This window comes from Sinohyriopsis cumingii, chromosome 4 (assembly GCF_028554795.1).
Source record: "Sinohyriopsis cumingii isolate HCF-2022 chromosome 4, ASM2855479v2, whole genome shotgun sequence".
NCBI lineage: Eukaryota > Metazoa > Mollusca > Bivalvia > Unionida > Unionidae > Sinohyriopsis > Sinohyriopsis cumingii.
In genome coordinates, this window is record NC_142964.1 from 84,983,027 (window position 1) to 84,998,931 (window position 15,905).

Genomic DNA, 15,905 nt, shown 5'->3' on the forward strand with positions numbered 1-15,905 from the left:
GAACGTTAATTTTCAAGAGAATTATATATATATATATATATATATATATATATATATATATATATATATATATATATATATATATATATATATATATATATATATATATTAAATTTAAAATAGTTACATCACTTGTACAAAAACTGAAGTGAAGGAAAAGTTTAAAGTAAAGACCAGAAGAGCAACACCTTAAGAATCTGTAATAGGATCCAGAAAATCCACATGCTCACACAAATTTCAATAAATTGTGGGAACGATTAAAAAAAAAAGCAATAGGCAAAAAAAGAAATTATAAGAAGTGGACAAAATTAATGGTCAACGAAACAACCTATGTACACAGAGATTAAAATATTTCCACACAAAAGGGTTCACACAGATTAAACTGACTATCAATAACGGGTAAACATGGTTGATTTGCAAGCATATGAGAAGAATAATAACGGTTATAAATTCATTCGGACTATTATGTGCATTTTCCTGAAATATGAGTAGCCTGGAAATGTGAAGTCAAAACAAAGCGATGGTAAACACGATATATTTAAACGTATATTCAGAAAGCGATAACAAATAAAGAGATCGTTTGATGAAGAGAAGGAATCTTTTAACAGAAAGTTAAGCAGTTGTTTGAAAAAGAGAATACTGAATATTTTACGCGCTCTGACAAAAGCACAATGTGATAGAAAGGTTTAATAAATGTTGGAAAATTATAATAAGAAAATATTTCACTCTAAATAGAATTAGAAATGGGTATATATCTTGCCTAACATGACCAAATGATGTAATGATAATCATCATAGATCAAAATAATTTACCCCGGTAAAAGGAAGAAAAACAAAACATATTTGAGGCTTGATTAATTTATTTGGTAACCTAACTGGTATATTTGAAGGTGACATTTAAGATCGTCGGAACAGTTAGAATTTCAAAATACAGAATCGATATTTACATAAGAGCACCTACGTAATTTTGCTGGTGTGTTTTTTTTTTTTTTTTTTGTTTTTTTTTTTTTTTTTTTAAATCAGAAGGGTCATATTAGGCGATCCAGTTGTCTCTAAATTAGTAGAGGTACATGGATACAATATATACGGGCTATTTTATGAGGATGTTTTGTCGCTATATGACAACAAGACTATGGTTGACAAATTTTAAATATTCAAAGAATGAAAAACATTTTATTGAACAATATGTTCTGTTGAAATAGAAAGGATGCTATGATTTAGTTAAAAGTTGGAATCCATCTGAACTTACTGTTTTGTTAAAATTGATGTAACACGGCAAAATATAACTGGTCACTCCGGTTCAGTGCATTAGTTTTAAGTTCGGTTAAGCCAAGACAAGGTGCTACAGTAAATCAGCATAACTGGTTACGAAAATTCAGAGAAAACATATACATGATTTCCGTAGGGACTCTGATAGGATGCAATAACGTCTGTTTGGCACAGTTAGTGTAATGATACCAAAAATAGATTTCATACATTGAACTTATTTAACACTTTTGCTTTCTCATTATTTGTAGCAATACTGAAGCATGACAGCCAATATTAGCTTCGTTTGTTCCAGTGTAGTGTGCTGCAGAGATCAATGTTAATTCCAAATAGAAGTCTAAGTGACTCGATGCAGCTGAACCACATTCAGTACTACTGCATGAAAACAAGAAACACCATCGAGTCCCTAGAACCATTGTGATATATCAAAGATGCACCACGTCAGTAGTTAAGTGGGATACATTAGCGACAATGGGAATTAGCATTACAGACGCCCCCTGGGAACGATTAGCGACAATGGAAATTTAACATGGAGAAAAATCGTGGGTCAGATTTGCGACAAGGGGAATTAACATGGGGAATAAATCGTGGGTCACTCTAGCGACAAGGGGAATTTAACATGGAACTATAGTGTGGGTCTGTCTAGCGACAAGGGGAAATTAACACGGGAATAGAGTTTGGGTTTGTCTAGGGACAAGGGGAATTGAATATGGGATTATTTTTTTTTTTTAAAGTTTTTTTTTAAATTTAAATTTAAATTTAAATTTAAAAAAGGGGGTAGGCAATTGAAAGGCTATCTCTTTTCGAGAAATATGGCTGGCCCTGAAAAGGGCCTTTGGGTTTATGTTAATATTAATATTAACATAGATGGCATCTGTCACATCTTCTTCTTCTTAAACTCCTTCTAACTGCCGGTCCATACACAAGTACCCTCTTGAGACATCCTTGTCTTTCTATGTAAACTCTCCTCATCCATAGACTAGTATCTGTCCTATCAACAACAGTCCACTTGAACCTGACATACATGAGCATGTCCGTCCTAAACATCATGGAAGACACAAGGGTGGATGACTCAACTGTGGTCCACATCTTGAAGCGACGAGAATAGGTGAATCAATGCAGTGAACTGCGCTTATTTATAGGTACAGGAAGGATTGAAACGGATTGAATTCATTCACCAATCCGAACACGCGTTACAAAATTCAGTCAGCTCGCATCCAATCCGAAGAGAGCAGTCTGTGACGTCACGTGGTCTATATAGATTCGTTAGCGCTTGTGTGCAGTCAATCTATGCGACAGTGATTCAACATGACGGAAACTCAGGAAACGATCCATTGGGGTGCACCAGCAGGGGAGACCGCCCAAGGGAACCCGGACTTACTTTCAGAAGAGGTACATTGGGATTTTGTGGATTTTCTTACCTCGCAAGAATTTGTTCCGGAACCTTCGTTACCTTCTTCATTACCGCAAGTGGAGAATTTTAGACAGAGACAGAAAGAAGAATTGGAGAAATTTATGCAACGACAAAAGGAAGCGGAACAAACTTTTCTCCTACAGCAACAGCAACAAGAAGAGGTAAGAAAAAAGCAACAGCAACAACAGCAAGAAGAAGTAGCAGCAAAGAAACAAGAGGGTGAAAATCAAACGGCTACGGTACTGTTGGACATTTTAGCGGAGTTAAGAAGTCTGAAACAAATGTATCAGACTTCTTTATCACGACCGAAGAGAATACGACCTTCCCGAGCTAAACACGCCAACCCTGTGACAAAGCCTATCGTACCACCCTTAGTGATTTCAACCCAATCATCAGAAGTAGGCCTTGGCCGTGGCAAAAGCTTAAGGCAGTTAAAGTTGATTGGTTAAACTCACTCCTACACCATAAAGAAAAAAGGCCCTTTTCAGGGCCACCTACATTTCTCGAAAAGAAATACAATTTCAATTTGCCAATAACTCAAACATCAACAAAAAAACCCACCCATTTTACCCTTATAGTACGTGTCTGTGTATGAGTGCGTGAGTGTAGCTTCTTATTTTAAAATCAAAACTCAAAGACACTTACCTTATATCATTCATTTATTCTTTTATCCATTGTTACAATCCAATTCACAATTCACCACAGAACACTTTAATAAAAAGTTCATTGACTTCTTCTGTCTCCTTGTTTAGTCTCTCTGTTTTTTGAATTTCTTCACCGTTTTTTCCTCATTTTCTTCTCTTCTTCTTTTCTTCTCCTGTTTCTTTGCTTCTTTTAAATAGAATTGTCTTCTTTCTTCCTCTTCTTCCTCTGAAGAATCCCTCTCTTCTTTCGAAGAATCCCTCTCTTCTTCCGAAGAATCCCTCTCTTCTTCTGAAGAATCCTTCTTTTCTTCTGACTCCTCTTGTTTCTTTTTTGGGCAATCTGGAGACCAATGTCCTTTTTCTTTACAATAATAACAGGTATCTTGACTTTTGTCTTTTTTAGCCCCTGTTTTTTTTTTCTTTTTTGACGGTCTGGACACTCTGAAGACCAATGCCCTTTCTTCTGACAGATATAGCAAGTATCTTGACTTTTATCTCGAAAGGAAGGAGAGTAGTCCGTCGGCTGGTCTGAAGAGAATTTTCTAATGACCCCTCGCAAAGCTCTGACGAAACGTTCCATCTGGGTAGTCTCTTCCATCGTTGTGCTCGGCTTGAGAGTGAAATGAATAGTGAAAGGACAAGACACACACCCTTTTTATATGCGCTGGTTTGCCATGACTATAAATTAGTCTATGGTGTTTAAACTTGAGTCATTTGACGTTTTGCACTCAAGATGAAACGATCCTATTCATTTGAGAAGAAAGAAGAAGAAAGTAAGAGGCAGAAACGTGATCTATCGCCTCGTACCAGGGCCGAAATCTTGGCACAAATTCATGCCAGTGATTTTGAAGAGGACATGAGTGAACCAGAATTTGAAACCTCTAAACCAAGTTCACCACCCTTAGTCAATCCTGAAAAATACTATTCCATTCGAGAGACGGAAAAGCGCTCCTCTAGAAAATTTAGAACCACGGCTTACAAATACACGGTGAAGTTTAAAGATTTCAAGTCCGACGTACCCTTGGAGAAAGCAGAAGGGTTCATCACCGAGATGTGGGATTCTTTGCTCACCGCACTCAAGCGACAATGTCAAGCCAAAGAAGACGATCGCTTGACACTATCCATAGATCACGACAGTTTGAAATCCCCTGTTTGGATCGAGTTTAGCAGACCCGCAGAACTAACCCCTTCCAAAGTCATGGACAAGATTCAACACGTACAACAATCTAATGACCAGTTTGACATCACCGATGGTAAAGCCACACTGAAAATGGCTCACGTCTCTCCTCCTCAAGGGACAGGACGCAAAAAGATGTTATTGGTGGACGACCTTCGCAACACCAAAAAGAGTCTCGTCCGAATTAACAACCCTCAAGACCAGATGTGTTTAGCCCGTGCCATCGTGGTGGGACGAACCTATGCCAACAAGAACGACACGGTAGAATGGAAAAGAACCTGGAAAACTATTCAACGATGCGATCGAGCCAAACAACGAAACGAAGCAGAACTCCTGTTACAACAAGCCTGACTGTCCAAAGACACACCCTGTGGCATTCCTGAGATGCAAAAATTGCAAGATGCCCTAGCTCCACGCTACACCTTGAATGTGCACCCTCAAGAAATGCGTGGAACTCTGTTGTTTCGAGGCCAAGAATTTAAGGACGGAAAATACATTCATGTCTATTATTACGATGAACATTTCGATACCATTACCAGTATTACTGGATTCCTGGGATACGGTTATTATTGTGAGAAATGTGACTATGGTTATAACAATCGAGAGCAACACAAGCATTGTGGAATGAAATGCCCAGGATGTTTGGCCTCTCCACCCTGTCTGAGCGAAGGACCAGTGCCTTGTTCAACTTGTATGCGCACGTTTGTCAGCCCTACCTGTTACCAACAACATTTGAAGACGCAAGGTTCACAGCAGAAATGTGCTTGTCAACTGCTGAGATTGTGCCCTACGTGTGGACGAGGCATACGTACCAATAATGCCAAGGCACACGTATGTTCAGGAAAGAAAAAATGTCACATTTGTCACCACATCGTGGACTTGGAACATCAATGCTACGTGCAAAAATACCAACCCCCACCAGAGAAAGAGGACGGTCACAAGAAGAAAGGCAATTTCATCTATTTCGATTTCGAATGCATGCAAGAGACCGGCATTCACATTCCTAATTTTTGCGTGGTTCATCGAGCTTGCGAGAAGTGCATTCAAGAACCTATCTTCAGTCATTGCCCTCACTGCAGCAAGATTCCTGGAGGACGTGAAAAAATCTTTCGGGGACCGAACACGCTAGCCGATTTTGCCCAATGGGTCTTAGACCCCATCGACAAGACGTGGAGCCAAGAGGACATCGAACGTTACGGAGATTGTCATCGTCATGCCACAGTGATGGCTCACAATTTCTCCGGATACGATGGACAGTTTCTTCTCAGATACTATACGGAACAAGGTACCGAACGTCCTAAAGTGATTTTGAACGGAGCCAAAATCATTTTCATGCAAGTGGGACAAGTGCAGTTTAAAGATTCGATGAGTTACTTGGCCATGCCTTTGAGCCGAATGCCTAAAACGTTTGGAATGACAGAAATGGCTAAAGGGTACTTTCCACACTTTTTCAATACGGAAGCCAATCAACACGCCGTTCTACCCCATTTGCCTGAGGCTCACTATTACGACCCCGACAACATGCGTACCGAACAACGAGAAGCTTTCTACGCTTGGTACCAGGCTCACGCCTCGGACCCTTTCGACTTTCAGGAAGAAATGCTAAAGTATTGTCGTTCCGACGTGGACATTTTACGACGTTGCTGTGGAAAATTTCGAGAACTGTTCATGGAACACGGAGGGGTCGATCCTTTGAAAGAAGCTTGCACCATTGCCAAAGCGTGTTCCTTAGTGTACCGACAACGATTCATGCCTGAAAACACCGTAGCTGTCATCAGTCCTCAAACGACCCACTTTGTCAAACGTCAATACTCGGTCAAAGCCCTACGTTGGTTACATTACTTGTGCGACAAGGAAGACAAATGGATTCAGCATGCCCGCAACGGAGGAGGCGAAAAGACCATCGGAACGTATTCGGTCGATGGCTGGGACTTAGAAAACCCCAAGATCGTGTACAAGTTTAACGGTTGCTTATTTCACGGATGTCCCGTCTGTTACCCTGACCGTGACACTAAAAATCAGTTTTTGCAACGAACCATGGAAGACTTGTACCAGGACACTTGTCAGCGACGCCTAAAGTTAGAACAGCAAGGATACCAAGTGGTGGAAATGTGGGAACACGAGTACGATCACCGTTTGAAAACCGATCCCGAGTTTAAACGCCTCGTGGAAAGTTACCAGTTCATGGACCCGTTGAACCCGAGGGATAGTTTGTACGGAGGAAGGACCAATGCCACCTGTTTGCTGTACCAAGCCGACGAAGAGAAAGGAGAAGAAATCAAATACTTGGACGTGTGTTCGCTGTATCCCTACGTGTGCAAATATTGTCGCTTTCCTGTAGGGCACCCGCAATTGCTGACGGAACACATCGACCTGAAAAACATTCGACAATACGAAGGCTTGATCAAGTGCAAAGTTTTGCCTCCCACGAACCTATACCATCCCGTCTTACCTCACCATTGTCAAGGCAAACTGATGTTTCCCTTGTGCCGTACTTGTGCCAAAACGTGCAACCAGGACCAACCTTGCCATCACAGCCAGGAAGAACCTGCCCTAACGGGAACCTGGGCTAGCGTCGAATTGTTCAAAGCTCTGGACATGGGATACCAACTGTTAGAAGTGTACGAAATTTGCCACTTTCCCAAGACACAACAGTACCGCAAGGGTGACCCTACTCAGAAAGGCATTTTCGCTGACTACGTGGATGCCTTTTTGAAACTGAAACAAGAAGCCAGCGGCTATCCTTCCTGGTGTCACACTCCCGAAGACCAAATACAATTCAAAGAGAAATACTACGAACAAGAAGGCATCTCTTTAGACCACATCGAAAAAAACGAAGGCAGGCGATCGTTTGCCAAAGTGATGTTAAATTGCTTGTGGGGTAAAATGGCACAACGACCGTGTTTACCCAAGACGGAATATTTGACAGAACCTTCCCGCTACTTCCAGATGATTCACGACAAAACCAAATACACGAAACACGTGGACGTCGTTCGAGAGGATTTGATCTTGGTCAGTTACGAAGAAGATCTGGACTTTGTACAAGACGACCCTTTTGGAAATGTCATCATTGCAGCTTACGTGACAGCTCATGCTCGCTTAAAATTGTACGAAGCTTTAGAACTGTTAGAAGAACGCGTCCTGTACTTTGACACGGACAGTTGCATTTACATCCATCACCCGATTCAACATCACCCTGACATCGAAGGAGACCGTTTAGGAGCCTGGACAGACGAGCATCCCGACGACAAGATTCTAAGTTTCGTCAGTGGCGGCCCCAAAAATTACGGCTACGAATACCGGGACAAACAAGGAGAAGTGCACACGACGTGCAAAGTGAAAGGACTGACTCTGAATCATCGTACCAGTCGAGTGGTCAACTTTGGGGTATTGAAAGAAGCCTTGCAATCGGGAGAGGATGGAAACTTTAAAGTGACCGCCTATCAACCGAACAAGATTGTACGTTTACCCACTCACCACATCGTCAGTCGACCCTTGGAAAAAGTCTGTCAAATTGTATACCAGAAGCGAGTGCGACTTCCCAATCACTTTACGTTGCCGTACGGTCACGTCGGTATTGGTCTGTATATAAAAAGGAACCCTAGGCAAGATCGATAGTTCATTGTTCATTGAAGTAACTTACCATGTCGTTGACGAAGAAGAAGAATCCAGATTGGTTTGGCTTGGACCCAAGAGGTGACCCAGTATGCACGAGATTTATTCAAGGAAAAAAAGTTACTTTTCAACCTGTGTTAGTGACGGTGCCAGAAGAACCCGTCACCCAGGACAGGACTGTCGTGGACAGGCCTGAAAGACCCTTTCGGGAGGACACTTGTGTGACCTTACCCCTACTACAGAACTGGTTAGAACTTTACCCAAAACATGTGGTTGTTGTACAGACACTTGTGTTTATTCCACGTTCATGGTTATCATGTGCCTTTTATTCTTGTACTTAAGCGTTTGGCTTTTATGTATTTTTGTCTTTCGTATTCATGTTTGAAACATTCAATAAACGTGTTCTGAAAAAGTATATAAACTCTTGTCTTGTTTGTTTTCGTGTCACAAGTGACATTTCTCACACCATGGCTACCTCTGCTGTCTCTGCTCCCTCTTCCTCTACTGTCAAAGTCATCGACGAACACTTAGATCGTGCCAGTTGGGAGGCTTTGTATCTTCACCATCCTTTTAACATGCTCATTGCTGGACCTAGCGGTTCAGGCAAAATCGAATTCGTCAAACGTTTGATCGAACATAAACATCATTTGATCGATCGACCACCTCAACGGATCGTGTGGTGTTACAAAGAGTGGCAATCGGTGTACAACCTCTTGCGAGAAAGTCAAGGCGATTCCATCGTGTTTGTGGAAGGCATTCCTAAAGAAGACGACAGCATCGTCTCTGACTCCCGTCAAACCCATTTGGTCATTTTCGACGACATGTTAGGAGAATACGAAGAAGAAATTAAACTGTGGTTTACGCGCAAAGGGCATCACCGCAATGCCAGTTTCGTTTACATCACCCAAAATTTGTTTCAACAAAGTAAAGCCCATCGCACCATCAGTCTCAATGCGCATTACGTGGTCTTGTTTAAAAGCCCTCGAGATAAATCGCAAGTGCAAGTCTTAGCCAAACAGTTAGGAACGCCTTGGCTGACTCAGGTGTACGACAATGCCACTCAAACGCCACACGCCTATTTACTCGTCGATTTGAAACCTACGACTCCCGAGGATTTGCGATTTCGTACCCACTTGTTTCACCACTGGTGCCAAGACGGAGGGCCTGTCCTGTACACGTCTCCGTCCTCGACTTCATTTCACTCCCCATAAAAAAATCTATAAAAACCTCAGACCCTTTTTCGTCTGTCTCACACAGTGTGAACATGACGTCCCTTCAGTCGCATCTTCCCGTCAAATTGATTCGTGCCTTGTATGGCATCAGTCGAGAAAAAGATCCACAAACACGAGCTCGTGTCTTAGAAGCTAGTCTCAAAGAAGTCTTACGATGGTTCACGGTGACGGCACGTCAATTACTCCAAGGAATCATTCAGATTCCTCATCAAACCAAACGCTTTTTTTGATCGAAACAAAGTCGCTTTGGTCCAACTGGCCGATCCCCGCATCGAAACTCAAACCAAAAAACAAATCATTTTGAAACCTGGAGGGAGCGGTACTCTAGGAGGGGTCATCATTCGCTCACTCTTAAGATGGGATCCTAATGCCCCCAAAGTTATCCCCAAGACAAAAGTCCAACGAAGCCCCAAGAAGAAAAAGACCAGGTCCCCAAGGAGAACTTCTCCAGTGGCAGGACCCTCCTCTGACCAGACACCACCCCGGAAAAAGAAAAGAAGCCCCCAGAAAAAGAAACAGAGAAAAAGTCCCCAGAAAAAGAAAAGTCCACAGAAAAAAACTAGTCGCAAGAGAGGCACTTCGGCCAGGACCCAACCTTACACTCGCAAACCACGATCTGCCACGTCGGTGACTGTGTCTCCGGCAGCCTCACGTTTATCCACTTCTCCGTTGATGACACCAGGAACTGAAGAGTACTTGGAGACGTTGATCACACCAAGAACTTCTCCGTTGATGACCCCAAAAAGAACTTCCCCAGTGGCAGGATCCTCCAATTTAGTGGCAGTGGCTGCTGCTCACAAAGTACCTTCTCCCAAAATCAAAGTCCATGAAAGATCGGGCATGTTACAAAGTTTACTGGATTTGTCCAAGCAAGAACTGGCTCGATTTAGTCCGTTGCGTACGCCTGCACGACGTGTCATGCCTGTCCTCAAACTGATACGCCGTAAAGACAATCAGTGGCGACGCGTTCCAGTATAAAAAAGGCCTGTGACCAAGTATGGTATCAGTGTTTTTTTTGGTGCTCCTGAAGACTCAAAGATGTCACCCTCCAGAAAACCCCAAGGAAAGAAAAGGAAAGGACTACCACCACGTTTAGCCAAACATGGGGACATGTTATCTGTCCTGTCCAAAGCTTCTCCACCCCTACGAAAAAAACTCATTCAAACAGCCTCCAAAGAGGTCATCGATACCGTGTGCGAATGTTGTTTGAACGTTTTGAAAGGCACGATCCCTTTGTCCAAACACCAGAAACAATGCTTAGGCAAACATCGTCACGTTCTTCGCCAAATGGTTCGAAAGAAAATTCCCATTCGTCAAAAAAAAGAAGATGTTAGTGCAACGTGGAGGCATTTTGCCTCTCTTGTTAGGCCCCGTACTGAAAGGAGTCTTGGGAACCATGTTGGGAGGACTGGTGGGAGCAAGATAAAAAGGCCCTCGGAAGTCCCAAGATCTCAGAATCGACCCCTGACAACCCCATGGAAGGACGAAAACTAGCTTTAGTGCCTTACAAACGATGGATGGAATACCATCGGTGGCAAGAACAACGCACCCCGCATTTACCTCCCAATCCCCATTTGAGCGAGATGTCCCAGTTACAACACGAATTACAGTCCTTGATGGATCGCCAAAATTTGTCCGAAACAGAAAAATCGCAAAAGTACGGTCAACTCTTGCAACGACTGCAACTCTTTCACCAGAAAGCTTTAGACGAAACAGCTCTACCCACTCTGAAAGATTTTAAGACCTTGATGAAAAGTCCAGCACCATCACCAGTACCAGTACCAGTATCAGTGACCAAGACAGAAAAAGGAAAAGAAGAAGAAGAAGAAGGGTTTCAAACTCCACCAGAAAAAGTACGCAAGTTAACAACACCACCTACCTCCAGAATTGGATGGATTAAAAAGATGATGGCCACCCCTTCTTCATCACAAGAGAAAAAGAAAGTGAAGACAGAAGTGAAGACAGAAGTGAAACAAGAACCGATATCCCCCGCTCAGATATCCTCCTCCTCCTCTTCAACACCTATTGCCGGTCGCACACGCAAAGCATTGCAATCCAAGAAAATACCCCAAGAGAAAAAGAGTAGCATCCTCCAAGAGTGGGTGCCTTATTAACACACCAACCAACACAAAAAAATGGAAAAAGTCTTAGCCAGCATTTACTACGATCCCTCTCATCCTGCAGGTTACGCAGGAGTTCAAAAATTGTATCGTGCTGCCAAAACGCGACTGAAAAGTCTCCGTTTACCTCAAGTGCAACGATGGTTACAAGAACAAGCTACCTACACTTTACACAAACCCATTCGACGCAAGTTTGCCAGAAGTCGCACCCGAGTGGAAGGCATCGATCATCAATGGCAAGCCGATTTAGCCGATGTCTCTCATTTGGCCAGCTACAATCGCGGCTACAAATATTTGTTTTGTGTCATCGACGTCTTTTCCAAATTTGCCTGGGTCGTGCCCTTGACTTCCAAATCCAGCAGCGAGTTAGTGCGAGCCCTGCAACGAGTGTTGAAACAAAGCGGTCGTCACCCTCTTCGATGGCAAACGGACAAAGGCACCGAATTTCTGAACCAAGCTTTCCAAAAAGAATTAAAGAAACGTGACATTCATTTTTTTACCACCGAGAATCCCGAAACCAAAGCCAGCATCGTGGAACGTTTTCAACGCACTTTGAAAGAACGCATGTGGAAATATTTTACGCATCACCACACTCTGAAGTACATCGACATCTTACCGCACCTGGTGCAAGCGTACAACCAATCTTACCATCGAAGCATCGGACGTGCCCCGCAAGACGTGACTCCCGACAACGAAGTGCTGGTGTTTGAGCGCCTGTTTGGTACGTCCCCGACGAGGGCTGTCCCCGAGAAAAGTGGAGAGTTGGCCGTAGGAGATTGGGTGCGCATTGGCAAAACCAAACGCACTTTTGACAAAGGTTACTTACCTAACTGGACGACCGAATTGTTTCGCGTCACTGGACGAGTGCATGGCCGTCATCCTGCCGTCTATAAATTGGAAGACATGAACGGAGAAGTACTCAAAGGAACGTTTTATTTGCCCGAGTTACAACGTGTCACCAAAAAAGAAGACGACGTGTACGACATCGAAAGCATTCTCGAACGCAGAACCCGTAAAGTGGGCAAACGACGTGTCAAAGAAGTCAAAGTACGTTGGAAAGGATATCCACCCAGTTTTGATTCTTGGATCGACGCTTCACAAGTCATCGACTATAAAAAGAAGTGACCATCATGCCTTTTCACACAGACGCAGCTACGTCGACCACTCCTCCTTCACCTAGTTCTTCTGTGCAAGATTTACAAAAACAACCCTTGTGGGTGTGGTGTGGAGAACGTGTGCCTAAAACGCAAATCGTCTTTTTCTGCCAAATCTTCGTGGTGTATTGTGTCATCGGGGCAGCCATCGCCAATCTGAGTTTGCAACAAGGAGACAAACAATTGTGGACCATTTTATTGAGCAGTTGCATCGGTTACCTGCTTCCTAATCCCTCCCTGAAATTCACCTCGAACGGGAACCCCGGGAACCTTGTGTCCAGTGCCAGTGCCAGTCACCACTTCAGCCACAACCAGAACCCCATTTTGGGCGGAGACACGCCTCTGACGTCCATTAATAACCCCTCGGACAGCCACAGAACTCTGGAATTATGAGTCACCAAAACCAATTTTACTTAACCTTACCCAGTGACAGTTCCATGGAGGTGTTTCCCCACAACACGTTGTGCTGTTACACGGCCAAATTACCTCAGGCCATCCCCTTAGATCACGAAGCCTATTGGGAAGTGGCTTTAGTGGAAATCATTCACCCGACCCAAGTCCTCAATGTCCTTCCCAATCAAAATTTTTTTGATGTGGAAGTTCATGACGAGCAAATGCAACAGTGGATGGATAGCAATGTCAAATATGACAAGAAAACCCGTACACAAAAGTACACCACCCATCACTTGTTCATTCCCCCAGGCTATTATTTTAGTGGTCAACATTTGGTCAGCACCATAACCTCCAGGTTTAATGTCGTGTTTCTGAAAGCTTTGCAGCATGTCAACAAAAATGTCACCATGGAGTACCACAAAGCAGCTCGTCGCTTCTTGATGAAATTTGAACGAACTAAAATCCTGTCCATTTTATTTTGTCTTGAATTGTATGACATGTTGGGCGGAGACATGAACCTGAGAAAGACCATGATCAAGAAAAACGAATCACCCATCGTTTACGACAACGAGTCTTTTAGCAAGTTATTTCGTGCCCCGGTAGAACTGAACCAAGGACTGAATTTGATGTTTGTGTATTCCGATGTGGTGGAGTACAACGTGGTGGGACACACCTCCGTACCGTTACTGCGTGTGATTCCTTTCAAAGTAGATTCTGCCACGAACACTGACGAGGAAGGTGGAAACACTTATCACGTCCACCGCGAATTTGTCCATCCTCACTATTTGCCGGTCAGCAAGTCGTATTTGGACACGGTCAACATTGCTATAAAAGGACATCTGGGACAAAATATTCCATTCACCAAAGGAAAAGTCTCGGTGAAACTCCATTTTCGAAAACGGTTCTCTCACGACTCGTAAGTAAGTCATGTATCCAGTGTACCGAGGGGTTGCTCGACAACGAGGACACGGTTTAGGAGACATGTTAAAATCGGCCTTTCGTTCGGTGGCCCCAGTGTTGAAACCGATGGTGACACGCGGATTGCACGCCTTGAAAGATGCGGCACTGACGCAAGGCAAAGAATTTCTCCAAAATGTCATCATCGACAAACAAAACCCTAAAGAAGCCTTCATGAGGGCAGGCAAAAATATCTTGCTGCAAACGGGTAAAGACATTTTGGGCCGACAAGACACACCTATAAATGCCCTGCACGCTACCGAGTCAGGCATTCAGCAAGGACAAGGCAGAAAGAGACGACGAAGAAAACACCCTTTCACCAGACTTCAAGCGAGAAAGGCCAAGAAAAGAAGAACCGTTCGAGACTTAGACGTTTTCGATTATTGAGAAAGAACAAAAAAATGATGCACCGAGAATCTTGCGCTTGTTCCAAGACGGAACTGGATCTGTTTGCCATGCCCCCCACAATGATGACGATGCAAGAATCCCAGTGGGTGGAATTTCACCCCGTCTCCTCACTGACGGATTCCGCTCCCATCGAGTTTGAAATCAAATGACAGCCCGAAGATTACATCGATCTGAATAGCAGTTACTTGTACCTGAAAGTCAAAATTCTAGATAAGACCGGAGGTGCTATAGACGATGAAGCAGTAGCTCCCGTCAACAATTTCATGCATTCCTTGTTCAGTGGAGTGGACTTGTACTTGAATAACAAACTGGTCAGTAGCAGCATGGATACTTACCCTTATCGTGCCTACCTGGAAAATCTCTTGACGTACGGAATAGATGCCAAGAACACTCATCTCAATGCCTGTGTGGTATGGGAAGCTGACGAACCTACCAAGTTTGAAATATTGGAAACTGATGAAAAGAAAGACAACAATGATGGATTTCTAGAACGAAGAAAGAGAATCACGGGAGCCGACACAAGTTTAGAACTGATGGATCGTTTGCATTTGGACATGTGGTTGTAAGAAAAGTATTTGCTGAACGGGGTGGATGTCAGCCTGAGACTGAATCGTAGCAGTGCCGCTTTCCATTTGATGGCTGATAGTGACGGTTACAAAACCAAAATCCTAGAAGCCAGACTCTACGTACGCCGTGTGGAAGTGTTACCTAAAGTGGGAAACGACATCAGTCAGACGTTGAGCAGAACGACTGCCAAGTATCCCATAGGACGCGTGGAAGTGAAAACCTTCACCATTCCCAAGGGACAGCGATCCATGATCGAAGATCATCTGTTCCAAGGACAGTTACCCAAACGTTTGATCGTTGGTATCGTCGAGAATACAGCCTTCAACGGAGCTGCCGAAAAAAATCCTTTCTACTTTCAACACTTTGGCGTGTCCAAAATCGAAGTCAGTCGCGATGGCAAGACCTTGTGTACCCGACCTTTCGAACCTGACTTTACCAAGAAGAATTACTTGAGATCGTACTTGTCCCTGTACGAAGCCACCGGACAGTTAGGAACCAATACCAGTCACGGTATTACGTACGAGGATTATGCAGGAGGCTACGCTTTGTGGGCTTTCGATTTCACTCCAGACCAAGGCAGCGACGAGGGACATTTCCACCCTATAAAATCCGGCCAGATTCGTGTGGAAATTCAGTTTAAAGACCGAGACCCTGATGAAACGGTGAACGTCATCCTGTATGCAGAATTCGATAATACCATAGAAATCAACAGTTTGAGAGAAGTCATCCTAGATTACTAGAAACCATGGAAGACTGTTATCCCTCTTTACCTAGTGGAGAAACTTTTAGTGTTGGATTATTGTTAAAAAATGTTAGAGTTGTTGTTGTTTAGTGTTAAGTGATTTTTGAATAAAAAATGTTGTGTTTTGAAAAAAAATGCCTTTGTCTTTTGTTTAGCTATAAGAATGTTGGATTGATGCTCTTTCATTTCTTACTATCCCTCTCATGACACTCACTAA